Source organism: Thalassophryne amazonica, unplaced genomic scaffold, assembly GCF_902500255.1.
Source record: "Thalassophryne amazonica unplaced genomic scaffold, fThaAma1.1, whole genome shotgun sequence".
Classification (NCBI taxonomy): Eukaryota; Metazoa; Chordata; class Actinopteri; order Batrachoidiformes; family Batrachoididae; genus Thalassophryne; species Thalassophryne amazonica.
Genome location: NW_022986268.1, coordinates 189,800 through 217,480, shown reverse-complemented (window position 1 = coordinate 217,480; position 27,681 = coordinate 189,800). Strand labels below are relative to the sequence as shown.

Here is a 27,681-nt window from a genome sequence, read left to right as displayed (position 1 = left end):
TCAATAAAAATAACACATCCCGGGGACTCGCTGTACGAGTCACTAAATTTAAAATCTAGCAACATTCCAAGAGCCCTGATCCATAAGAGGCGTGGCGGGTTCGTATCTTGGTCCGGATGGAGGCAGTGAGCAGCTAGACGAATCTCCTCGACACCAGCTTAAATAGCCTTTGTGTAGCCTTGCCGGGTAATACCCGGGGAGACACGAAGGTTGGACCCCAGAGACGGAGAGCTGGTTTTATACAACCACACTCAGAGGGTGAGCGTGTGCCATGTATCTAGGTAGTGGGATCGGACACGTGGCGCCCGAACAGGGACCAGACAAAGTGTAGTCGGGTCCGAGGAAGAATCCTGGCCAAAGGAGAGTCTTTGCCATTGGGCAGGTGGAAAGCCCCTGAATAGATCACCGAAGAGGACAGTATTGTGGAGAGTATCGGCTGATGGCTTGTATAGGTCCAGTAACGGCTTGAAACATATCTGTCCTCCACAGGTGTGAAAATTTGGAGACGACCATCAACAAAAGGCAACAGGAGTAATTATCCCAGGGAGCTGGGATCGGGGACGAGAAGCAGACGGGGATAGCCTGCTGGATCGTCACTAAACGACGAGGAAGGGAAGCAGGCAAGGGAGCCTGCTGGATCGGATCGTCAAGAAAGCAGGTATGAGAGTATACCGTGCAAAATGGTGATCTACAAGAGAGAATAGGATCATCACCCCGTGAGGTTCCTGAGGGGAGAAGAGGGAAAAGGAGCAGCTGATCTGGAATTAACCTCTGGAATTAGCGCTGAATAGCCAAGTAGTCTGTCACTCATCCCTGACTCAAGGCGCCAAGAGAGGCTTTGAGAGGCAGACGACAGTGGTGGAATCGACAATCTCAGCAACCGAGAGAATAAAGAGAGGACAATCATTACGGAACAGTAAGTTTAGTATTAAGAACAAGCAGTGAAAATATGGCTGAAGGAGAGCCAGGACCCGTAGCAAACCCTGAATCCGAACATGAAGGGAAAAAAGAAGTGCATTTCCGGCCACACAGAGTGGTATTGTATGGACGAGGATATGATACTTGGGCAGAAACAGTTCAGAAATATGTCATAGATCAAAGTGTGGAAACTGATGACGAATGTTTCAAAGAAGACATGGCAGGAATTATACAGACATTAGGGATATACTATCCAGGTAAGCATAAGGAGGGGCAGATCCTGGCCGTTTTGAAGAGCCCACCAGTCCCAAAGGACAAGATGGGGACCAGAGAGTGGCTTGTATGGTGGTGCAAAGTTCTCGGAGAAGAGTGGAAAAGAGGACAAATCACCACCTTAATAAGCCCCGAGAAAAGTTGTGACTCCGTAGTAAAGATGACAGCTGGGTTGTTGGAAGTAGAGACGGTCCTGGTTGATGTTAAAGCAAAATCAGCATCTGTATATGCTGAGTTTAAGTCCACGGCAGAACGACTAAAAGGGTTAGGAAGAATGCTTAAGGAACAATATCCTATAATGGAAGATATGAGTGGAAGTCAGATCCTCGATAATGAAGACGAAGGCAAGATAGACTCCCAGGCCGAATCCGAACAAAGTGATTAGGAACACAACCCAGAGGTAGGTGGAGATGAATCGATATCCCCGGGAGGTCCTAATCCTGGGGGAAATGGTCAAGAATATAAAAGCCTGGACCAGCTCCACACAAGCTTTGACCCAGAGTGGCCAAAATTGCCCCTAGGAAGTGTGAGAGGAACAACCTCAACAGTTAGAAAACAGACAGAACGCCTGGTTGAGCAGGATAAAAGACAAAGAAGCCTTCAGGGAGTGTCTGGACAGATATTCCATCAATCGCCGGAATGTGGGCCCAGAAGCTTGGGACAGCTTAAAGCTGAAGAATGTGTTGCCGGACCGAGTTACCATATTAAAGAGGAAGGGCGTTCGCAGGAGATCTTTAGAAAATCTAAAGCAAAAACCCACCATGTATACACTGAATCTGACTACATGGAGGAATTGGACCCTATGCCCGAAGGAACCAAAAAATGGTGGCCCAAGACGGAAGATGGGCATATCATTATTTTGGCAGTCCTTGGGATATAGATGGAGATAGTCTCACTGTCTTCACAAATCCCAGACTGAAAATTGCCAACCGAAAATTCCGAGCAAAGCTCAAGGAGCGGGCAGGCAGAGAATACCAAGAAGAGCTTAAGAATATAAAGGGGAGAGATCTGGACGGAAGATCGATGGTGATAACAAGCGCACCACGAATGGCTTATCATGCACTCATACATGTGCCCTTTGAAAGCTACCCAGGGAGAGAAAATTCGATCGAATACATGGAGGAAATGCTGAAAACTCTGGGAACAGCTATTGATTTGGCCAAAAAACGCCAGCATCGGCGGGTGGTGATATGTGTGGACGGATTACGATCTGGACATGACATGGGAAGAGGCAGAAAAGGTTGCCATGGCAGCCGTGAACCTATACATGCGTACCCCAGGAGCATGGGGATCAATGAGAGAAATTGTGGTGGTCACTAGCAATGAGCAGGAGCAAGATCGAGTGAGAAGGGCACTTGAAGCGGTAAACCTAGTACCAAGTAGAGCAGGTCCAAGGAAGGGTGCAATTGGAGCTAGTGGAGTGGCAACTAGTCCCCCGCTAGTGATGCAGTCCATCCCCATGGCGACAAGTGAGAAAAGATCAGTTCATGCTGTGGGAGTGCAGCAATTAAGGATTAAAACCCCACGACCAACATTAAAACGAGTTGCAAGTGGGCTCTAGACTATCATACACCCCACAAGCTCCCAATCTCGGATGAGAGAGCCTTTCCAGGCTCCTCCACCGGATAATGGAGAAGAGGATCCTATATTCATTCCTCTACCTGTCGGACATGCCGAGGCATCCGGGTCACCCCGAAAGTCGGAACAAAACAGGGAGCTTCAACCACGAGACCCACGTCCTTCCCATGAATCTGATATGGATGATGACCAGGAAAGAGAGTCTGGAGAGGAGATCAATCCACAAGACTCGAGGATGAACCGCTATCTGTGGTAGGGGAAAGAGAAGTCTCACACCCAGAACTACGAACTGGATGCTACAGAGGACGAAAGAAAGGAGTTGGGGTGTATAATGTGCGTGTAGCATCAGAGAGAATTGCAAGAGATATCGGGGTCAACCCAGTGGAGACCCAAGATAAGCGACAAACCTATGCTCCAGAAGTTGGGCAAACTGGGTATGACATCCCAGAAGAGTGGATTGAGCGACAAGATGAAAAGAAAACTCTCAAGGTAACAGCAACTGTTGGAGAGTGGGCTAATATGCTAATGTGGCCCTTCTATCCTACACTGACTGCCTGTAAAGAGTTAACAAATAACTTCAGAGTCACCTATTTAGGCGTGGCCCATGATGTGATGTTGAGAAAACTAAAAACAGCAGCTTTACGCTGGTCACGGCAAGTGTTGAGAGAAACCAATGAAGAAAATCTGGATGATGAAGGAGAAACAATTCCACCATCGTCAGGATTACAAGCGAGCCTCCCAAATCAGGACTTTCCTGCTGGATCTAGAGAGCAAAGTCTGCCAGCAATTCAAGCTGAAATTCAAGCAGACGGCAGGGAATTCTGGGAATTCAAGAAATTAAAGATGCTGGTGAGAGAGAAACAACCAAATGAGGACCTAAAGGACTATTTGAAAGAAGTGTGGCCCCTTATTGACAGAGCTTCTAACAGCGAAGAGGGTAAATCTATGTGGCTGGCCCAAGTTACCAGGCAACCCATCAGTCGGGGTGAACCAGCACGAAACCATTATGCCAGGTTAGTGTTGGAAGATCCCAATGATGAAGATTCCCATATTGCTCGAGCTAAGGCTGAACTAGATAAAGGTCAAACATTAGTTCAAGTGTGGCATGGGCTAAAAGACGATTTTGCCACAACACTATGTTAGGGCACAGAGAGGTCACTAAGGACAGAAGAGGGGAAATAACCTTTGTGAAAATGCCCATAGACGGCACTACAGTCCCACAAATGGACGTGGTGGTGAAGAGCTGGGATCTGGAGCAGCAGTTCTATGAGGAAAAGAGAAAGAAGGAGAGCACAACAAGATCAGGACAAAAACCAGGGAGAGTGGAGAAAAGAAATTCAGTGCCTAAACCACCACCTCCTCACCCGTTTCAAACACCACAGAGGGATAATCAAAGGCCTCCAGCAGGACAATGGAGCTCTCTGCCGAGAGGTCCACCACCCCCACCACCACAATCACAACCTACACCACATAGTGGTGGCTATCTCCCTAAAGAGGAGTACGACAAATTAACTCCAAAACAAAGGAAAGCCCTCCAGGAAGTCTGCCAAGCCTCAGTGGCAGGACAGAAGAAGTAATGGCTTCAGAGGCGCGGGTCACGCTAGACCATGCCTACTGGGAGGGGGACATCCACTGATGTGGATGGAGAACCGTACCTGGTGGACACGGGAGCAGAGGTGTCCATGACCCTCAGAAGCCTCGAGACCAAGGGATACCTACTGATCCAGTATGCGAATGCGGCAACGGAGGAAAGACCATTTGGAATATAGAAAGGGGTAGCTTGGATAAAAGGCCCCTTTAATTTGATAACGGTCAAGGATTTGAGAGAATTGCATCGGCCCAAAAGGCTTCGAAATCTAATAAAACGACGAGTGAAAAAATTACAGGCAAAAGTCGTACGAATGGATATGACTCCAATTGGAAAGAGTCCGGTAAGCTGGTACAAAGAAGTGGATGTACCAGCTATCACAGAAGAAAAGATTGGAAAAAGTGATTTCTCTGAAGCAGGGAAAGAAAAATTGAGGGAAATTATCTCCAAAGCTAAAGTAGCACGATTTAAAAATGATTGTGGAGATTTGGGGGCTAAATACATTCATGTCATCGAAGGAGGAGTACATCCACCGGTGCGACAATATCCCTTGAACCCTGGAGCAGTTGAGGAAATGGATAAAATAGTAAAAGAATTGGAAGCTTTGGGGATCATTCGAGTGGAATTGAATCCGATCACTAACAGCCCCATCCAAGCAGTTAAGAAGCCAGAGTCGGCAGGAGGAGGCTGGAGACCAGTAATCAACTTCAAGGCTCTCAATCGACGAACAATAGCCAATAGAGCGAGTTTGCTAAATCCCCAAGGAGCACTGAAAACGCTCCAAATTAAGAGATACAAATCATGCATTGATCTGGTAAATGGATTCTTTTCCCTGCGATTAGCAAAACAGTCACAAGGGAAAACAGCATTCACACATAAAGGGAAAAGTTGTGTGGCAACGACTCCCGCAGGGATACAGAAATTCACCAGATGTGTTCCAAGCAGCAGTAATGGAAATATTAAAAGATCTGGGAGTAACAGTCTACATCGATGATGTGAATGAACACCTAATGCGGCTGCAAAAGGTGATACAGAAGCTCACAGAAGCTGGATTAAAACTCAATCTGAAGAAATGTCAGTTTGGACAATTCAAGGTTAACTATTTGGGATTCCAGGTATCATCAGACCTGGGACTCTCAGAAGTATACGGAGAAAAATTGAGTCAGATTAAACCACCGCAATCTGAGAATGACCTACATAAAATATTGGTATTGTGTAACTATGTGAGAGATCACGTTCCACACTATCAGAGATACGCAAAGCCCCTTTATGCTCGTCTCAAGAAGAAACCTAATGGACAAGAGCAAAAGCAATGGATTTGGACAGCTACAGATCAGGATTGCTTGGAAAAGCTAAAGAAAGCCATTCAAGATGCAGTTAGGCTGGAGCCGCATAGTCTGACTACTCGTCTGCTAGCCGAAATAAGCTGTGAAGAAGAGGATTCGGTGGTAAAAGTGAGCAACGAAGGAGGGGGTATGGTAATTTTGTGGAGCTATACTCTGTCTTCGATTGAGAGAAAATATCCACCGGAAGAAAAAGAACTAGCAGTCTTGGCTAGATATTGGAGTGCATTAAAAGAACTTGCACAAGGTCAGGGAATAAAAGTTATCACTCAAAGCCAAGTCCACCGGTTCCTAGGAAAAGGAACTATTGAGAGTACTAAAGCCACAAATGCCAGATGGGGAAGGTGGGAGGGCATCCTGCTAGACCCTGAGCTGGAAATTGGGCCAAAACAGTCGGCGACAAAAAAGCTGCCAAAGGAGAGGCAACTCCCTATGGAGCCATACGACTGGACTATGTACACTGACGGGTCGAAGAAGGGTACAGACAATATAGCTTATTGGGGCTATATTCTGAAGTATCAAGATAAGGAGAAATATCGTCAAAAAGGTCAAACGCCAGGGAGTGCCCAAGCCGGAGAAGTTACAGCAATACTGGAAGGACTCTTGGAGTTAAACAAGAGGAGAGTAAAAAGGGCTAAAGTGGTTACAGACAGACAGTCATTACTGCACACAAGCCCTGAAAGAGGACTTATCCATTTGGGAAGAAAATGGATTCGAGGGAGCTAAGGGGAAGCCTGTAGCTCATATGGATTTGTGGAGGAAAATAGCTGAGTTGAGGCTAACAATGGACTTAGATGTGGTACATCAGAAGGCCCATGTAAAAGAAGGAGCACACTGGAGCGGGAACAAAGAAGTGGACCGCTATGTGCAGCTGAGAAAAGTCGTCGTTGTCGGGATCGAGAAGTGGGAACAGACACCCAAGGGAAGGGTAGTTCCAAAAGAGTCCGTGAAAGAGGTGGTGCTGGCCATACATGAAGCGCTTGGCAATGCAGGCACCATTCCCACACGGAAGGAGCTGGAGAAGCTGCAACTTTGGATTCCGAGAAACCAAGTCTGCCGAGTCCTCAAAGACTGTGAAGTATGTGGTCGATACAATGCAGGACGACGAGGACAAAGGGTGGATGGTTTCACCATAAAGAGTACTGTTCCATGGGGATCAGTATGCATGGATGTTGCCGGGCCCATGGGGGTGACCGGTAAGAAAGGAGAAAAGTATCTGTTGGTGCTTGTGGACTCTAAGTCGGGCTATGTGACTGTTAAGCCTGTGAGAAAAGCCAACGGCAGCAGTGTGATCAACATGTTGGATTAAGTGTGTTCAAATCTGGGGATACCTAGGGAGCTGATCCTTAAAAAAATTGGCTCTTAAACAATACAGCTGGAGTTTGCATGTCTGCTTTCTTCTTCATTACGGTCACAATTACCCATGTTTTTGCTCAGTTTCATGTGGCTGAATGCCATGTGTCCCTCTAAGAAGTTGATACAGACTGCATGGGACCGCGTAACTAGTTAGTATGCACAAGTCTCAGGACACGCTGGAGGGACTACATCTCTCGGCTGGCTTGGGAACGCCTTGGGGTTCACCCGGAGGTGCTGGTGGAGGTGTGTGTGGATCGGAAGGTCTGGGCGGCTTTGCTTGAGCTGCTGCCCCTGAGACCCGACAACGGATAAAGCGGAAGAAAATGGATAGATGGATGGATCACTCAACCAATTAAGAACAGTGAAAATAAACACCGACAGGAGCCGATGGGAGCAAAAGAGGGATCGATCTGTTCATCCTTTCCGTGTCAGGGCAGGGTGAGGTTTCCTGTGTCGAATCAAATTAATCCACAGGTTCCTGGCCGTCTCTACTCGTCTAGCAGACGCTGCCCAGTGGGACATGGGAATAACGCCGCCAGATGACTAGTTGGCATTGCTTATGGTCCGAACTACGACATATCTGATAGTCATAAAGCTCCGACTTTCATTCCTGATGAATGAAAACATTTTTGGTCCAATAATTTCCCCCTCTAGCCCCTGCCATCCCTATTAATCATGGCCCCAGTTAAGAGAAGAAAACCCACAAAATAGCGCAGTCCTATTCCATTATTCCGAGCTGGGATATCCAGGCGGCTTGCTTTAAACACTGTAATTTTCAAAGTAAATGCTTCCGACCACATAATGGTTACAATCTACCTGACTCATTAAGGAAATGCTGTAATGCAGATTGTATTTTCTTTGGAGGTTCATCGCTTCGTTGTTATATCTTATTCTTTGTTACAGATACTGAGAGTTCTCACTGTATTCCTTTGTTATGTTTTGCTCTCAAAGTCCTTAAAAAAAAAGTTTCGGGCCCTACAGGACACTCCATTAAGAGCACCGACATCCAAGTACAAGCTTTAACTGCAGCAACTTCATTACCATGGCTGCTGGCAACAGACAGGCACAAAATACTGATAAACAGAGAGAAATTACTTGGATTTAAATAGCCGCTCACATGCGTTGGCTGTGTTTGGGTCACATGACCTCTTACCTCTTCCACAATGCAGTACATCACCTGAGAGTGTGAGATGGCTTACTGATATATCCCATAATCCCTTGCGCACCAGAGAGCCACTGCAGTCTGAACAACAGAGAAACCACATAGTGACAGTTGCAAATGAACATTATACGAGGTCTGTTAGAAAAGTATCCGACCTTTTTATTTTTTTTCAAAAACCATATGGATTTGAATCACGTGTGATTGCATCAACCAAGCTTGAACCTTCGTGTGCATGCGTGAGTTTTTTTCACGCCTGTCGGTTGCGTCATTCGCCTGTGAGCAGGCTTTGTGTGAGCAGTGGTCCACCCCTCTCGTCGGATTTTTATTGCGAATAAATGTTTGAACGATTTGGAGCTTTGCTGCATCAAATTTTTCCAGAACCTGTGAGAGACCTCCAGGTGGAGACCATTCAGAAAATTCTGATGGCTTTCAGAGACCATTTTATGGGGATTACACAGATTAAGGAGTGCTCCAGCCGGTTTAGAGACCGCCAACAGCGGCTGAGAGCACGGCGCACTCCGAGCGCCCATCGACAGGCTCAAACAACCAGATCATTTCCAACGTGAAGGCTTTGTTGATGCGGGACATCGTCTGACTTACAGAAAAATGGCAGAAGACGGACATCAAGACTTTTTTGGCACATTCCACTGTTACAGGAGTTTTTGTCATGGAAAGAGAAGCGGAGGGACGCGTCACGGAGCCGCGAATGGTGCGGGACAAAAGCACCTCCATGTTGGTCTCACAGGACGGCTTACAGATAGCTTTCGGTGGCTTTTCAGTCGTGTGACTATCTGAGAAATTGTGAATGAGCTGGACATGCCAGGACATGTCCTGTGAGGCTTCATCACGGCGTTGCTTTGCGCTATGCGGCTCCACTGCGACACGCGGAATTCCTCCGGAAATGATCTGGTTGTTTCAGCGGGGTGTCAGCCTATCGATCGGCGCTCGGAGTGCGCCACGCTCTCAGACGCTGTGGGTGGTCTTTAAACCGGCTGGAGTACTCCTTAATCTGTAATCCCCATAAAATCATCCCTGAAAGCCATCTGAATTTTCCGAATGGTGTCCACCTGGCTGTCTCTCTCAGTTTCTGGAAAAAATTGATGCAGCAAAGCTCCAAATCCTTCAGACATTGTGTGACCAGTGCTCACACAAAGCCTGCTCACAGGCGAATGACGCAACCGACAGGCGTGAAAAAAACTCACGCATGCGCACAAAGGTTCAAGCTTGGCTGATGCAATCACACGATTCAAATCCATATGGTTTTTGAAAAAATAAAAAGGTCGGATACTTTTCTAACAGACCTCGTACTACCAAAATGTAATTTTTATGCTTCATCACATTAAGAAACTGCTGCATGAGACCCTGAAAATTTGCAGCAGCTTTCTGTTGTTTTTCCTTTATGAACACAGACAAATTACCAAGATCTTACAAAATTCAAATACTCATAACTTTCTTCATATTTGACATACAACAAATATTTAAACACCATTTTGAAGGTCTCCTTAAGCTCTTCCCAACCAAACCTGTTGCAATTCATTTGACTTATTTTTTCTTTTGTTGCATACCTGCTTGTCCAATATTTTGGAGTTAATTCCAGAGCTATTTCGTATTTAGAGTGTAGATTGTTATGTATGGTGCAATAAATAACATTCTATTATAAGAAGAACTTAGTTCAGTTCATAGTTTCAGTTTTTTGGTATCATTTTGTTTCTCTGAACCCAGGGAACAATTCTAGCTTGGTTGTCCTGGGTTGTCACTTGGGGAAGTTACATAAACTAACTATGTATGATATCGGGCCCAATCTGGTGTCTACATGTATGTTTTCGTGGTCAGAAAATGCAATAGAACTATTTTCAGATTTCTGCAAGGAATGTTTTTGCATATTATTGCCTAACGAATTAAGCATTATAGACACATATAGTAAGGTTTCAGTAGTAGTTTAAATAACTAGTTAACGCCTCAAGATTCTTATAGAAAATTACAAAGCATCAGTTGACTGATTACTTAATAATTATTTCCAATACATATTAAAATGTAAGTTAGGACTGATACTAGTACAATAAGATGAAAGTACGATATTCATCCATCCATTTTCTTCCGCTTTATCTGGAGTCGGGTCGCGGGGGCAGCAGCTCAAGCAAAGCCACCCAGACCTCCCGATCCACACACACCTCACCCAGCTCCTCCAGGGGAACCCCAAGGAGTTCCCAAGCCAGCCGAGAGATGTAGTCCATCCAGCATGTCCTGGGTCTTCCCCGGGGCCTCCTCCCAATGGGACGTGCCCGGAACACCTCTCCAGCGAGGCGTCCAGGGAGCATCCGGAAAAGATGCCCGAGCCACCTCAACTGGCTCCTTTCGCCGTGGAGGAGCAGCGGCTCGACTCTGAGCTCCTCACCCTACCTCTAAGGGAGCGCCCAGCCACCCTGCGGAGGAAACTCATCTCGGCTGCTTGTACTCGCGATCTCGTTCTTTCGGTCATGAGCCAAATCTCATGACCATAGGTGAGGATCGTAACGTAGATCGATTGGTAAATCGAAAGCTTTGCCCCCCTACTCAGCTCTCTCTTCACCACGATGGTCCGATACAGCGGCCGCATCACTGCAGATGCTGCACCGATCCGTCTATCGATCTCATGCTCCATTCGTCCCTCACTCGTGAACAAGACCCCAAGATACTTAAACTCCTCCACTTGAGGCAAGGACACTCCACCGACCTGAAGAGGGCAAAGCACCTTTTTCCGGTCTAGAACCATGGCCTCGGATTTGGAGGTGCTGACTGAAAGTACCATATTCCCTCAATATTTTGAAGGAATAATTTGCATCTTAACTGATTCTTTTATCAATTTTAGTGCTATATCTCGAATTGGTACAACTAAAATAGTTAGCTAACCTGTTCAATCATATTTTGTAATTTTTTATGTTAATTTGTACTTTGTCAAACCTTAAGTTGCTGTGAAGAAATCTACTGGTGGAGTTTTTTTTCTTAGATTTTGTCCAAACTTCAGTCATAGCTCTCTGCTTTCAAAGGCAGAATTGCACATGCAATTGCAAATTATGCTTTACTCTGTCAGAGAGTCAGCCAGTGTTGAATGTCATAAATCGTGCTATTGCTCCGACACGTCCAAACAGAACATCACCAGACACCTGGCTAAACAGCGGAGACAGGAGATCCCAGCACCAGAACCCCAAGGAAGAGTGTGGTCAAGAAACACTGCCTGTTCTGTGGTGAGGAATGGCACCCAGATGTACTTTTGCAAAGTCAGTCCAACCACTGAAAGCTGTGATCCTGGATGTGTGCCATCAATGAAATGATGAGTGGGCCAACCAGGTAGCACTCAGACTGAACACAGCTGCTTTCACTGATTTAGGTGCTGTTGAAGCCAGCTATCACAAATGTCGCTATGATCTATTCCTTCACAAACAAGGAAACCCCTACACTGCAAGCAAATCTTCAAGATGATGCTCTGAATATGGTGGTTGACTTCATGCATGCAAGACAGCAAGGAAGTAGTTGGGCCTCATGAATTACATGGCACGTACCTGGTCTTTGGTGGACACCTTCAATGTAGATCCATGATTGAAGTTCACCACTTATCTTGGAGATGAAGTAGTTCTTGTGCAGATGCAGGGCTGTGCAACTGTAGTTGGATTTTCTTGTTACACTGGCTGCTGTATCGAGATGCAGGGTTCTTGTAGAGGCAGGATTTCTGAATTATCGTGTCCCCATCTGAACTGTTAAAAATGGATTTCTTTTGATCTAATAAGTGCCCCATTAATCTCTTAGACTGTCAGGTATCTTCCAAAGGGTCACATTAATCTCTCAGACTGTCAGGTATCTTCAAAGGGCCACATTAATCTCTCAGACTGCCAATTATTTTCCAACCTGGTAGCAAAGCTGGCTGGCGCCCAAAGCAGTAATGAGCCCACATGCCAGGTGCAGCAGACAGAAAGTGATGTTTGTCAAAAATAATGATGGCAGCTGTCATATAGAGATAATTAGTTCTACACCTGCTTAGAGTGAACTAAAGGTCAGAGAAAACAGTCTGAAATCTGCCCAGGAGGATATGCGATGCTCAATGCAGTTTGTTTGGGAGAACGCATGGACTGGCTTGGCTACAACAACAAGCTAGCCAGAAGGAGCCTCCTGCATCTCTCAAACCAGCAACTGTGTACTTGATGGGACTTCTCATAGATTGTCCTCCATCTCATCCTGACACTGTAACCACATCTTTGCTGTACATGTTAAAGTCTTTGACTAAGGTAGGCACGACCCACGTCAACCTTTCTATTGACATGCAAGGCTACATGGTGCCAGCAGATCAAGTGGTGGGATCCTGCCACCTTGTGTTGTGTGCGATAAGTGTCTAAGGACATACAACAAGTGCTACAACGTGCCAAAGAACAATAATATAAGAACGAATGATCATTCAAATTCTGTATTTTTTTTTTCCACTTTGTCTTCAGAAAGATAAATTTACAGTTTAAAGATATATAACTTTGAATTTTTGGTGTTATAACTTGTCTATTCATACACAACTGTGATAATACATTCATGACACTTTCAACTTATCAAACTGCATAAATTATCAACATAAATAATTATTGACTCTCTTATTCACACTTTAATATAGCTAGAAAAGAGATGGCTTTCGTTTCTGTTTGATGATGTAATTTCCCCAAAGTTCTCCTGAGGACAACCAAGCTAGATTTATTCTGCAGGTTATGACGAATAAAAGGAAACCAAGAAGTTGAAACGACCAAGGCAAGGTTCCAAACAAAACTTAAGGTTGGCAAGTCGACTATTAACCCCTTAACGCCTATTGTTACATATATGCTACAATATTTGACTCAAATATGCAACATACCATTAATTATAATTATTATTATTATAACATAAAGTCATTACCACAATACCAAAATTACTATTTATTTTTTGTGCAAAAGTGAAATGAATAATCTCAACATTATTTACCATCTACTTAAAGGCAAAAACACACACAACATTTTTTTATATACAGTTATATAAGTTACAGGAAGTGGCCTCATTTGTAACTGAAACCGTCAACATGGAGCTTCTCCCCTGGAGGAGGAACTACTACCCACCCGAAGGGTTCTGGGAGGAACCCCGCACCAGGGCTTCGAACCAGAGTGTTCTTTTTCCGGAACGGGTTCGATCCGAAACGACACATATCACCGTACTAACCGGTTACCGTCATTTTTAAATAACCGGAACATTCACACGTTTAAAGTTGGTGGTTTTGCTTCAAAACCTCGACACACACACACACACACACACACACACACACACACACACACACACACACACACACACACACACACACACACACACACACACACACACACACACACACACACACACACACACACACACACACACACACACACACACTTTTCTTTTCACTCCGATCAGATTTTCTTCACAGTGAAGCCACGTTAATAAAAAAACTGAACAGTTCTCTGTATAATCCACGTCCAAGATCTCAGGAACAAACTACTTACAGAAAAAGGAACATTTTTATTCCCGCACTTTGGCAAACTCCAAAAGAATCCGCTGTTTAAAGTCCTCATCTGAAATAAATCCCACCGTAAGGCTCGATGCCCGTCAGAGTCGAACCCATGACGCAGGAAGATTAAATACAAATAAATAAAAAATAATAATAAAAAAAAAGAACAATCCAAAACGCGCCGAAGATCCGGATTCAACTGGAACCAAACGCTGCTCGGCGACATTATATGGACATCAGTCGTTGCTCTGATTGGTGGAGTTTCAGACTGGGCGTGGCCTAAAGGCAGGAAGCTTCGACAGGAAGCGGATCCAGACCAGCTTCATCTTATACAGGTTTCTTTTTTCTCCGTTGCTAAAACACTAAACCCTGAATCAGTCACTCATTTGGCAAAACCATAAACATTTTGGACCCGTTTAGACACAATTTACCAGCACATTTTCATTGTGATGCACCTGTGTTGTATCATGATGAGCACATTGTATTAGTATATAGTATTCCATGTATATTTTTGTACTTTATTTTTATATAGGCTTACTGTATACAAGTGCTAAATGCACATGATTGCTGTTATTTTTTTGTACTGTATAAGTGCTACGTGTAAATGCACCAAAGAGGGGCAGCACGTCAGTTGTGTGGAATTATTTTGGCTTTAAAAATGAAGATGCAGCGCAGCGTCAGGTATTGTGCAGAACCTGCCTTGGTACAGTTGCTACCTCACGAGGCAACACCACGTTGAGATCAGTAAGCTTTATTTGTTTTATACCTGTAATTGTATTTATTTGTAGATTGTTATAAATCTATAAGGTTCAGTGTTTAAAAAGAGTAGACCTACATAGGCTTACATAAAACTAAAGTTGAACAAGTAAAGTCAGTTTGTTTGCATTGTTGTTGTGTTGCATTGTGTTGTTTGCACTTTAAAAAAAAAAATATTGTTTATTATGAAACGGATTCATTAATTCTGTTGTGTGTGCGTGTGTGTGGTTTTTTTAATGCACAAGAAGGGGAAAAATAATCGCATATTAAATCGCAATTGCAATATTGAGGAGAAAAATCGCAATTAGATTATTTTCCAAAATCGTTCAGCCCTAGTGTAAATGCACGGGATTTCTGTTATTTGTACTTTTTTTTACTATGTACAAATGCTACGTGTAAATGCATGGGATTTCTGTTATTTGTACTTTTTTTACTATGTACAAATGCTACGTGTAAATGCACGGGATTTATGTCATTTGTAATTTTTTTTTACTATGTACAAATGCTATGTGTAAATGCACGGGATTTATGTCATTTGTAATTTTTTTTTACTATGTACAAATGCTACGTGTAAATGCACGGGATTTATGTCATTTGTAATTTTTTTTTACTATGTACAAATGCTATGTGTAAATGCATGGGATTTCTGTCATTTGTAATTTTTTTTACTATGTACAAGTGCTATGTGTAAATGCACGGGATTTTTGTTTTGCAACATGAACTTAGCCTACAGTGAACAATAAACATTTATATCTACAGCTTCATGTCCTGAACATTATATCGTGTTGTGTTCAGAGACTGTTCAGTAGGGTTTTTAATTTTGGTCGACTCGGGAAACATAGTTTGAGTAGGAGAGGTGATGTGTGTGTGTGTGTGTGTGTGTATGTATGTATGTAGTATCAGCCAGTATCAGAGGTGAAAGTTTGGTTTTGCAAGAAGAGTCCGTGGTTTTGTGAATGTAGCTTGAAAATTGGGTTTTGCGTTCACAGTTTAGAGAAAAGGAGCAGCTTTAGAGAAATGTGTCTTAGCTGTAAAAAGTCAAACTTTAGAGCAGAAATAAACATGTTTACAGCCTGGCACAAAAAAAAAAAACGATTTTGGTCTCAGCAGATAGAGTTTCCTGCTCCATGACAACACCGGGGGGGTTCCTAACTTCAGGGGCAGATCCATGGGGGGGCACGACCCCTCCTTTTTATGGGCCAAAAAAAAAAAATCCCTGCTGAATGCTGATCTGAACTCTGGTTGTAGGGATACTGGTTGGTTTTCACCGGCACCCCACAGGTGCAGCCGGCACCCCACAGGGGCGGCCGTGCTGTTTGTTCTCAAGCTCGCATTTGCTGAAGAACTCGTGTTTTGCTGGTCATCAAAATCATTCTTTGATTTCTTTGTAAATCCAAATTTTGTGAGGTTTCCCTGTTTTTGTTCATGCAGCCAGGACAATGGTCCAAAAAGTGTTTTGTTTTTAATGTGTGATTTAAAGCAGTGTTTAAGTGAGCGTGTGTCACTGTATTCACTGTAGTACACTGACATACAAACAGTGATTAGAAGGCTCAGCACAGCACCGTCTCTGCAGGGGACCTGACAGAATCACAGGACCAGGGGAGTAGATCTTTATCTGTTCCAGCCTCAGCGTTTCGAGGTGAGGAACCTGATCAAAACCCAGGAAAAGACAGCTGTCAATCAGGCTGAGGAGCTGCTGCAGAAAATCCAGAAGGAGATCGGTGAGCTAAAGAAGAACATGGCAGAACTGGACAATCTGTCTCGTGATGAGGACCATGCCTTCAGTCAGCGGTTACCCCAAATTCACCTTTGGCCTGGTGATGTCAGCTGTGTCAGAATTTAAAGGACTATTGCATGAAGTCTGTCAGGGAGGGTTTGTTACCATCTACAGTGGGGCCAAAAGTATTTAGTCCGTCCCTGAGTGTACGAGTTCTCCTACTTAGAAAGATGAGAGAGGTCTGTAATTTTCATCATAGGTTCACTTCAACTATGAGAGACAACATGAGAAAAAAATACAGAAAATCACACTGTAGGATTTTTAAAGAATTTATTTGTAAATTATGGTGGAAAATAAGTATTTGGTCAATAACAAACAAGCAAGATTTCTGACTCTCACAGAACTGTAACTTCTTCTTTAAGAAGCTTTTCTGTCCTCCACCTGTTACCTGTATTAATGGCACCTGTTGGAACTCGTTATCTGTATAAAAGACACCTGTCCACAGCCTCAAACAGTCAGACTCCAAACTCAACCATGGCCAAGACCAATGAGCTGTTGAAGGACACCAGGAAGAAAATTGCAGTGACTAAATCAACTGTGGGAGCAACTGTAAGAAAATGGAAGACATACAAGACCATTGATAATCTCCCTTGATCTGGGGCTCCATGCAAGATCTCATCCTGTGGGGTCAAAATGATCATGAGAACAGTGAACAAAAATCCCAGAACTACACGGAGGGACCTGATGAAGGACCTGCAGAGAGCTGGAACCAAAGTAGACCAAAGGCTACACACTACGCAGAGAGGGACTCAAATCCTGCAGTGCCAGGCATGTCCCCCTGCTTAAGACAGTACATGTCCAGGCCCGTCTGAAGTTTGCAAGAGAGCATATGGATGATCCAGAAGAGGATTGGGAGAATATCATGCGGTCAGATGAAACCAAAATAGAACTTTTTAGTAAAAACTCAACTAGTCATGTTTGGAGGAAGAAGAATGCTGAGCTGCATCCCAAGAACACCATACATACAGTGAAGCATGAGGGTGGAAACATCATGCTTTGGGGCTGTTTTTCTGCAAAGGGGACAGGATGACTGATCCATGTTAAGGGAATAATGAACGTGGCCATGTATCATGAGATTTTAAGCCAAAACCTCCTTCCATCAGTGAGAGCATTGAAGATGCAACGTGGCTGGGTCTTCCAGCATGACAATGATCCCAAACACACCGCTCAGGCAACTAAGGACTGGCTCCGTAAAAAGCATTTCAAGGTCCTGGATTGGCCTAGCCAGTCTCCAGACCTCAACCCCATAGAAAATTTGTTGAGGGAGTTGAAAGTCCATGTTGTCCAGCGACAGCCCCAAAACATCACTGCTGTAGAGGAGATCTGCATGGAGGAATGGACCAAAATACCAGCTACAGTGTGTGCAAACCTGGTGAAGACTTACAGGAAACATTTGACCTCTGTCATTGACAACAAAGATTATGTTACAAAGTACTGAGTTGAACTTTTGTTATTGACCAAAAACTTATTTTCCACTATCATTTACAAATAAATTCTTTAAAAGTCCTACAATGTGATTTCCTGGATTTTTTTTTTCTCATGTTGTCTCTCACAGTTGAAGTGTACTTATGATGAAAATTACAGACCTCTCTCATCTTTCTAAGTAGGAGAACTTGCACAATCAGGGACTGACTAAATACTTTTTGGCCCCACTCTATGAGAAAGTGAAAGTTGTAGTGATTGTGGGGTTGTCAAATCCTGATGTCCAGCTGAAATTAACAGAGCGCAGTGATGCTGAGTCACCTGTGCCGTTAGAAGCTACCACAGTGAGTGTTTGTTCTGGTTTAGATCAAAATGGTAAATGGACTGCATTTATATCGTGCTTTTCCATCTGAATCAGATGCTCAAAGCGCTTTACAGTAATGCCTCACATTCATCCCAGTGCCAGGGTGCTGCCATACAAGTCACTCACTACACATTGGGAGCAATAGGGGAATTAAAGACCTTGCCCAGGGGCCCTTAGTGATTTTCCAGTCAGGTGGGGATTTGAACCGAGGATCTTCTGGTCTCAAGCCCAACACTTTAACCACTAGACCATCACCTCCCCCAAAGCCCTTTGAGGCCTCTCAACCCCTTCCTGGCTGTTCCAGGACCCATCACACCTGCCTTTGGCACATCACCATTTGGTGTCAAATTATCTTCAGGAAGCAGACTGAGACACGCTCACAGACGCGCTCACTTCAGAAGGAAACAGACTTCAAAATCAACATCTCACATACACGGTGTCAGAGAATGTGACTCAGCTCACCCTCCGCTCGGCACGGGGTAACATAATAGTGGATAAGCCCACAGAAAGCCTGGTACTTTCCAGAAGTAAGAAAGATCATACTGGACTTTCCATTATAAATGGGAATTTCCAGAGATGACTGGTGCGGTGGAAACGGTGGTGTATACTTATATCATCAAGAGTGTAACAGTATTTTAATCAAAACAATGTACTGATGTGTTAAACGTGAGAAATGATTGAAGATGTGATTGATGAATGATTAATAGTAATGATTATATATATTCAGGCTGTTTTTAAGAGAAAGAGGAACTGAGTTGTTTTTGAGACTAAAAGAGGAAATGTGTTCAACCGTCAGTTAAAGAACAGGGAAGTTCTTAAGGGGGTAAACGGGGGGAGGCGTGAGTGGAGGCTATCAGGGATGTCAGACAAGGAAGGCAGGAGACAAATGCAGGACTCACTCACGTAGCTCTGGTTCAAGGAGGCATTTACTGAGAGGCTTTGCTGGGTACGGTACACAGTAAGGCAGTCCAAGAAAAGCAAACAGATCCAAAACATCAGGCAGAGGCGTGGTCAAAAATACAGGCAGGCGGTCAAAACACAAGGTGGAAGCAGGACTAAGACAGAGCGAGGTACAGAGCTTGAAGCAATGGCACAGGGCACAACGATCAGGCAAAACCTGGTGCAACCAGTGGTGTTTAAATACTCCCAGAGAAAAGTGTAGAAAGACCCAGAACAAGGCGTGACCCAATCACAGAGAACCGCCCCCCACCAAGCTCAGAGAAGGCAGCCAAGAGACATACAGATCCAAAAAGCCCAAGCAAAGCACACCCAGCCAAAAAGGCAACAAAATCCAAAACCAAAACTCCAGCATACAATAGAGGATAAACATAATACATGACAGAGGCTTTGAGAGTCATCACTGTTTCCTGGCAACCTACGACAATGACCTGTAAAAACTGTTTGCAATAAGGAAACGAGGTTATTCTACCAAGTGAGGTGATTCTTCACTAACCCTCTGTAAAAGCTTCGGTGGAGCTCACAGGAACTGACCAGCCTGTGACAAACAACTGGAACTTTATGCATCGAGAGTGAGAGGACTTGGAGTAAAATCATCTGAGAGAGGGATTTCTGCACACACACATCAGAAGAGGAGCTGCAGGAGGAGGACCACTGGCCCGGACCTCATGTGGGAGATGTGATTTAAGATTTCTCTCTCTCTCTGCTCCTAACCAATCCAAGGAATAACACAGCATTCATGTATTGGATTAGGTCGGCTGTTGTCGGCTCAAGAAGGAACACCATGTTGCCCGTGTATTGGATTAAGTCAGTGGTTGGAAGAGGAAGTTACACACGGCAAATGCAGATCAAGTTCTCCCGGCCAGGGAACGCAATCTCAAATCCTCACCTCTCACCCCCAAAGGACTGTCAGGAAATCAGACCCGTCCCTACTAAAGTGAGTGATCAGTTTTAGAGTTACAGAATCAAATAATTATTACTAATTATATTTCTGATTGTCATCAGAATTATAATCCATGCTAACCTTGCTGCCAGCACTTGCCTGTTCTGCAATAAATCTCAAAACTGCAGTGAAAGTGTTGGTTGTGGACATTGGATTATTGGATCTCCTTAAGGTGTAAAACTAAGAGTGTTGGGTGTACGACATCAGTCAGCTCTGTAAGGTTGGTCTGGGTCTAACGAAATTAATGTACCCTCTGAGGTCCTCTCACTAAACGCTATTCTAGCAACTTTCCAAGAGCCAAGATCCATTAGAGTGAGAGCTGCCATTAACGGGCATGGCTGGTCGGTATCCTGGCCCCAGGGCTATTTGGCCGGGGTGCTGGTCCGGCTTGGACGGGGTGAACCTCCGGATGGAGGCAGTAAGCAGCTAGACGAAGCTCCTCGCCACCAGCTTAAACAGCCTACAGCGGGTCTCCTCTGGGCAGTACCGGTGAGGAGCCATGGGTGATGGAGAGCTGGTCCCAGGCGTCTCCGACTGCTGGGTGAACTATGCTGACGGAGTTGTTCTGGACCACCTGGAGTGACCATCTAGTGGTGGAGCCTAATACTGCTGGTTTGGTCCCTTTGTGGGGATCTAACAATGGACTGAAGATTATTATACTTGAGTGCTCTTCTTCTGTGTCAGAACTGTATTATACTGGCAGATATGAGTTCTACATATATTATCTTTTGGTATTCCAGGTGTTGAGAAAGTGAATGCACAGACCCATGTTAGGGGGCGTAAATGAGCGGTCAATAGGAAATACCAATAAATCACAAACCTTAGATCGGGTGCGACGGAGTTGGAGGAGATGATGAACCCCAAGAAGGACAGAGAGGTGCGATGGAACTCGCACTTCTCGGCGTTCACAAACAGCCGGTTCTCCAATAACCGCTGAAGGACATGCCTAACATGAGACTCAGAGTCCTGGGAGAAGATGAGGATATCGTCTAGATATATGAAGACAAATCGGTGCAGGAAATTCCGCAGAACGTCGTTAACCAAAGCCTGGAACGTCGCAGGGGCGTTGGTGAGGCCGAACGGCATGACCAGGTACTCAAAGTGCCCTAAAGGGGTGTTAAATGCCGTCTTCCATTCATCTCCTTTCCTTATCCGAACTAGATGGTAGGCATTCCTAAGATCCATTTTCGTGAATATTTTGGCTCTATGCAGGGGTGTGAACACTGAATCTAAGAGAGATAATGGGTATTGGTTGCAAACCGTGATCTCATTCAGCCCTCTATAATCAATGCATGGACGGAGACCGCCGTCCTTCTTGCCCACAAAAAAGAAACCTGCACCTAACGGGGATGAAGAATTCCGGATTAGCCCGGCAGCTAAAGAGTCCTGGATGTAGGTCTCCATTGATTCGCGCTCAGGACGTGAGAGGTTGTACAGCTTGCTGGACGGATACTCAGCGCCTGGAATGAAATCAATGGCACAATCATATGGTCGATGTGGGGGCAGGGTGAGAGCCAGATCCTTGCTGAAGACGTCAGCAAGGTCATGGTACTCAGCCAGCACCTCCGTAAGATTGGGGGGAACTCTGACCTCCTCTTTTGCTTCATCACCAGGTGGCACCGAGGATCTTAAACACTCCCGGTGGCAGGTTTCGCTCCACTGAGCCACAACCCCAGACGGCCAATCGATCCGGGGATTGTGTTTCATCATCCATGGGTAGCCTAAAATAACCCTGGAGGTAGAAGGTGTTACATAAAACACAATCTCCTCCCTGTGATTACCAGAGATGACCAAGGTTAAAGGCCGTGTCTGATGTGTGATTTCTGGTAGTAGGGTGCCATCTAGTGGCCGCACCTTCAATGGCGAAGGAACGGCCACCAGATGGAGCCCCACTGCCTTAGCCCACCTATCCAGTAGGTTCCCTTCCGATCCCGTGTCAATCGGTACTGGAGCGTTAAGGGTTAAATCCCCACAGAGGATTGTGACTGGGAGTCGTGCGCATTTACGTGGAACACCCATGTGGTTTGTATGGCTCACCCTTAGCCCAGTCTCTAAGGGTGAGCATTGGAGTTTTAACCGCTTGGGGCAATTCTTCTGCGCATGCTCACTCGAGCCGCAATAAAAACACTCTCCACGGGCCAGCCTCCTTTGTCTTTCCTTCATTTTGACTTTAGCCCTGCTTGTGTCCATAGCATCGTCAGCAGGGGTAGCTGGTGCAACGCGGAGAGCCCTAGCTTTGGAGTGGGGAGAGGACGGCGCTAATTCGGATCTGGAGGGGAGAGGGACAGCGCGCACCCGGCCACGCCCTTCGTCTCGCTCCCGCTTGAATTCCTCAAGCCGATTGTCTAAGCGAATAACCACATCAATAAGCCCATCTAGATCCCGCGGCTGATCCTTAGCCACCAGATGCTCCTTTAGGGCCGGAGACAGCCCTTTTACAAAGGCGGCGCGGAGTGAGACTAAATCCCAACCAGACCTTGCTGCCGCAACGTGGAAGTCGATTGCGTAATCAGCTGTACTCCGTTGTCCCTGTCTCATTGACAGCAGCATATTTGAAGTCGATGGTACCATGTTGGGATGATCGAACACCTGTCGAAACTCCCTTATAAACCTAGTGTAAGTTGAGAGGATCTGTAAATCTTGTTCCCAGAGCGCCGTAGCCCAGGCGCGTGCCTCGCCCCGAAGCAAATTAATCACAGAAGCCACCCGGCTGTGCTCAGATGCGTACATAACGGGCCGTTGTGAAAAAAAGAGCGCGCACTGCATCAAGAAGTCTGCGCACATTTCAACACAACCACCATACGGTTCCGGGGGACTAATGTAAGCTTCGGGCGACGAGGGGGGAGACCTCTGAACAACCGCTGGATTTGTTCTGTTTGACAGCAGAGCTACTGGAGCAGGGGTGGCTGCAGCCACGCCTGACGTGCTCGTGTCTACCTGCGCAGTGAGAGCCTCCATTCAAAGGCTGAGGTGAGCATTCTGCTCGGTTAATAAATCCAAACGTGCAGTGAGGTTAGACAATATATGCTGCAGCTCACCCAGCGGTCCTCCCGGTAGATCCTGCACACCTTGCACTGCCAGTGATCGTTCATCAGGTGGTAAACACCCCCCGGAGTCCATGACGTGGCTGAGTTATCCTGTTGAGAAAGTGAATGCATGGACCCACGTTAGGGGGCGTAAATGAGCGGTCAATAGGAAATACCAATAAATCACAATTTATTGTGCAAAAGTGCAAACAGGGTTCCAAATATGCAAAGTCCAATTAAGTAACAAATGGTGACATGTGGGCAGGCCCGAGGGTAGGAGATTCCTATCCAGAGAAGAGCCGGGACTCACGTAGTTCCACCGCCAGCCGGAGGTCTGCAACACACCAGAACCGCCAAGTCCTGGTACCCCAGGTGGCCACCGCTCAAGGCTGTCGGACTGGTACTGCTGGCAGGAGCAAAAACAGATTAGATGGGTGTGTGTACACCCAGCAAACAGTCAGCAAAAACACAGTAATCCTCCTGAGGGAAAACTTCAATAACTCCCAGAGTGCAGAGGAAAACTGGAAAACGTGCAGTGTCATTTGTTATACTTAGCAAGTAAGAAGTGAGGAGTGGAGATGCCAACTCCTCCAAAACTTCCAACAAACCCAGCTACAAGCTGCAAGTAAATAAATCACAACTGCAAAGACTTCAGTAGCAATGAATGTGCGTACAGCACAAAAGGCTGAGTTGAATTACCTGTGGGGTAAGATGATAATTCGGCAGAGTTATGGTGTCCTTCCCAGGCTTTTATGGAGTGATGAATTGGATAATGAATGACAGCTGATGACAGCCCAACGGTGCGCCCCTGGTGGTGCCAAGAAAGGCCAACAGGCCAGTGCGCCCTCTGCAGGGCATAAAGGTGCCAGCATGGCAGGGCACCATCTGGTGGTGGGCTAGCAGTACCTCCTCTTCAGCGGCCCACACAACACCAGGGCTGGATCCAGAGTGAAAATCTGACAGATGCATTTTTGTCCAATGATAAAATATAAATCATACGTGTCTTGTTATTCAATAATCTTCATTCTTTTATTTGTGTGCAACATATTACACTGTCACACTTCTTTTAATATATTTATTATACTTCATGGACCATAGTGAACACTTCTTATTTGTATAAATATGATGTCCTTAAAAAAACAATACTATAACAAAAATTGACATGGTGGATCCTTGATCTCTGGACATAAATAGGAATAAACAAAATCTGTAGTTTTTGTCAAAAGCATTTCCTATCAGACATTATTGGCATGAATGTCTTTCCATATATCTGAGCTGAGCTCGTCAGGATGTAATTTGTAAAGAAATACAGGACGTCTCATTTTGGGAGGAAAAAAATGTTTTAGTCGATTGTAGTTTCCTGGACGCCTCGCTGGAGAGGTGTTCCGGGCACGTCCCATTGGGAGGAGGCCCTGGGGAAGACCCAGGACACGCTGGAGGGACTACATCTCTCGGCTGGCTTGGGAACGCCTTGGGGTGTGTATGGATCGGGAGGTCTGGGCGGCTTTGCTTGAGCTGCTGCCCCCGCGACCCAACTCCGGATAAAGTGGAAGAAAATGGATGGATGGATGGATAGTTTCTTGTCTGTATTACAACGTTGAGAGGGGTTAGGAAGTGGACTTACCGTTTCTGAAGAGCAGTGAATATATATGTTTGTGTAGCGGGATGAAAGTCCCGGGTCCCAATTGAAAAGACGTTCCCGCTAGCTTGGCTAACGGGGGAGTTCCCCTTTGGCTGATCTGGTAGAGGAACGGTCTTTTGGGGCGAGCCGCATGGGTTCGATCCCCTACTGTCATCCTGGCCACGAAGGTCCTGCTGCTTCAATCTGGCGTCATGAACAGGATGTAGATCACAGAGTATGCTAACATGCACCTGTGACTTCGGGACAAAGTCAAAAATGGTGGGGAGATGTGTAGCGGGATGAAAGTCCCGGGTCCCAATTAAAAAGACGTTCCCGCTAGCTTGGCTAACGGGGGAGTTCCCCTTTGGCTGACCTGGTAGAGGAACGGCCTTTTGTGCGAGCCGCGTGGGTTCGATCCCCACTGTCGTCCCGGCCACGAAGGTCCTGCTGCTTCATTTGTATGCTGTTGAATTGTGTATCGAGTGTACCAAATTAAAGTTATGTTGTGTTTATGATTATATTTGCTTTTGTTCTAAGATTTGCTTTTGCTGAAATATTAGTTTAGTTTCTTAGCAGGCTGTTATGAAGATATGTTAATTATATAATCATTTTCAAAGTGTTGTAAATGTGATGTGTCCCTGTTTCGTTGACGCCCTGAAGATACATCGAGAAACATGTTGTAAACAGCATATGGAACAGGATGCCAGTACTGACCACAAACAGTCAGATAAAGAGACTAAACTTGATACACGGGTATGAGTAGACTTGTTTGTTAGAATATTGTGCAATTTTGAGATGGGCTAATATTCTTGTGGTATATCCGCGTGATGAAACTTGCTGACAATCTGTCAGTTTGCTGTTTTCTGGCCCAAAACAATTTCCTATCAGTTTAGGTACAGGTGTCACTTTAGGAGAAAGAGGAAGCAAGAACACTCCACGGCACGTTTGGGCAGGACCAATGCCATGAAAAAGAGGGATGAAGACCACTCAAGATGAAGGACAATGCCTAAGATTAGATGAATTTATTGTATTAGCATAGGAAGACTGAGGAGTATAAAAACAGAGCCCAGCCCACTGTTCGGGGATCCTACTGAGAGCTTGCAGGAACACCAGACGTCTGGTTGGAAGCTCTCAGCTCCTGGGACCCTCAGAACTTCTGGGTATGATCTTACTCATTCTGTAAAACTTGCATTCTGTTAAATTCTGTGACATTTAAATTCTGTTTAATAAATCTCTGAGTGGTGGTCTAGCCCTCAGAGTAATTATGTTCAAACTTAAATAACTGGTCAAAACATTCTTTCAAATCAACGGACATGTGGGATAAGAGGACAGGGGAGATCAAGGTCATTGGAGACCCCTGAATTATCTCAAGAATCTCTAACTTGTCAACTAGTGCAGATAACATTCTGATTACTGGTGACTTTAACATTCATATAAATAAGCCTTCTGATCCCCTCTGCAAATCATTTATGGAAATTGTGGATGCATTAGGATTTCGTCAATGCATTCAGCACTCGACGCACATTAGTGGAAATACCCTAGATTTGGTTCTCGCACGTGGTATTGCTATCATGAATATTGACATCATGCCTCTTACATTAGTGGTCTCTCATCACTCATTAAGTTTACAGTTTCGCTGCCGCATTTAGTGGAACAACAACCTTATATATCACTAAGGTGATGCATCAACTCCTCAACTAAGACTGAACTCAAAGCTAGACTGCCTGATGTCTTAGCTTCACATTTGGCAAATACCCAATCAGTAGAAAGACTTGTGGATAGTTTAAACTCAGTGCTCAAAACTACATCAACATGATTGTGCCACCTGTGTTAAAACCGCGCTCCCCCAAAACACAGTCACCTTGGTTCAATGATTACCTGCGTGACCTCAAGCATAAGGCTTGAGATCTAGAATGGAAATGGCATAGTTCAAAATTACAAGTATTCCACCTTGTGCGGCGTGATGCTATCTTAGACTATAAGCATGTATTATTGGCTACAAAGTGGACCTATTACTCTGATTTGATCAACAAAAACAAGCATAACTCAAAGTTCTTGTTGGACAAGGTGGCAACACTTATTCATGGACAACCACCTGTAGTTCGCTCTCCTTTTACAGCGCAAGATTTCCTGGATTACTTTGATAAGAAAATAGAAGACATTAGGTTAAACATATCCCAGCATGCCTTAACCCAGCCACTACACCCTGCTATTGAGGTGGGCGCCACTACTGAGGTATTACCTAGATTTACAGAATTTGATAGTATCTCACTAGGCATGCTGACAAAACTCGTAACGTCAGCAAAAACCACAACCTGTTTATTTGATCCTATACCAACAAAACTGTTTAAGGACCTGTGGCCCACTCTTGGGCTGACTGTGCTGGAAATTATTAATCTTTCTTTAACTTCTGGATCTGTTCCTAAATGTTTTAAATCTGCAGTGATTCGAATCTTGACCCTAGTGTATTAAAAACTATCGGCCGATATCAAGTCTGTCATTTTGCTCTAAAATTCTGGAAAAATAATCTCTGTGAGCCACTACGGTCTGCTTTCCGAAAATATCATTCCACAGAGACGGCTCTCGCTAAAGTGGTGAATGATCTGCATTCAATGGATTTGGACACCACTATGGTTCTGGTGCTGTTGGATCTCAGTGCTGCATCTGCATTTGATACCATGGATCATCATATTCTATGTAATAGGCTGGAAAATCATTTTGGGATTACTGGGAGTGCCCTGGCATGGTTAACGTTGTACTTGACCAGTCGTTCTGTGTTTTGTACAGTAACACTACCTCTAACCTTAGTTACATGAGATTTCAGGTTCCACAGGGGTCAGTCTTAGGCCCCCTGCTTTTCTCCCTTTATATAGAACCCCTTGGGCACATATTGCAGCGTTTTGGGATTACCTTTCACTGCTATGCTGATGATATTCAGTTATACATGCCGATAACTGCTGGCAATCTTATTCACATAACATCCATAGAAGATTGCCTTGCATCAGTGAGAGGTTGGATGTCTAAACTCTAAACTCTGTTCTATTTTCTGGTTTACCACAGTCTAGCATTAGGG

At 44.9% G+C, this 27,681-nt stretch overlaps 1 protein-coding gene across 5 annotated transcripts in view; it reads right to left on the bottom strand.

The window, feature by feature from the left end:
• The window catches only part of LOC117505912, a 34,592-nt gene extending 20,665 nt beyond the window's left edge, over nt 1–13,927 (bottom strand). For 3 of the 5 annotated variants that reach the window (XM_034165445.1, XM_034165444.1, XM_034165449.1), the window contains exons 1-2: nt 13,738–13,927; nt 8,210–8,299 (exon numbers count right to left, since the gene is read on the bottom strand). The gene's annotated coding sequence lies outside the window, so the exon portion shown is untranslated. The remainder of the gene's footprint in view (nt 1–8,209; nt 8,300–13,737) is intronic. The other 2 variants (XM_034165448.1, XM_034165447.1) reach the window with 2 other exon arrangements.
• Between the last annotated feature and the right edge of the window lie 13,754 nt (nt 13,928–27,681).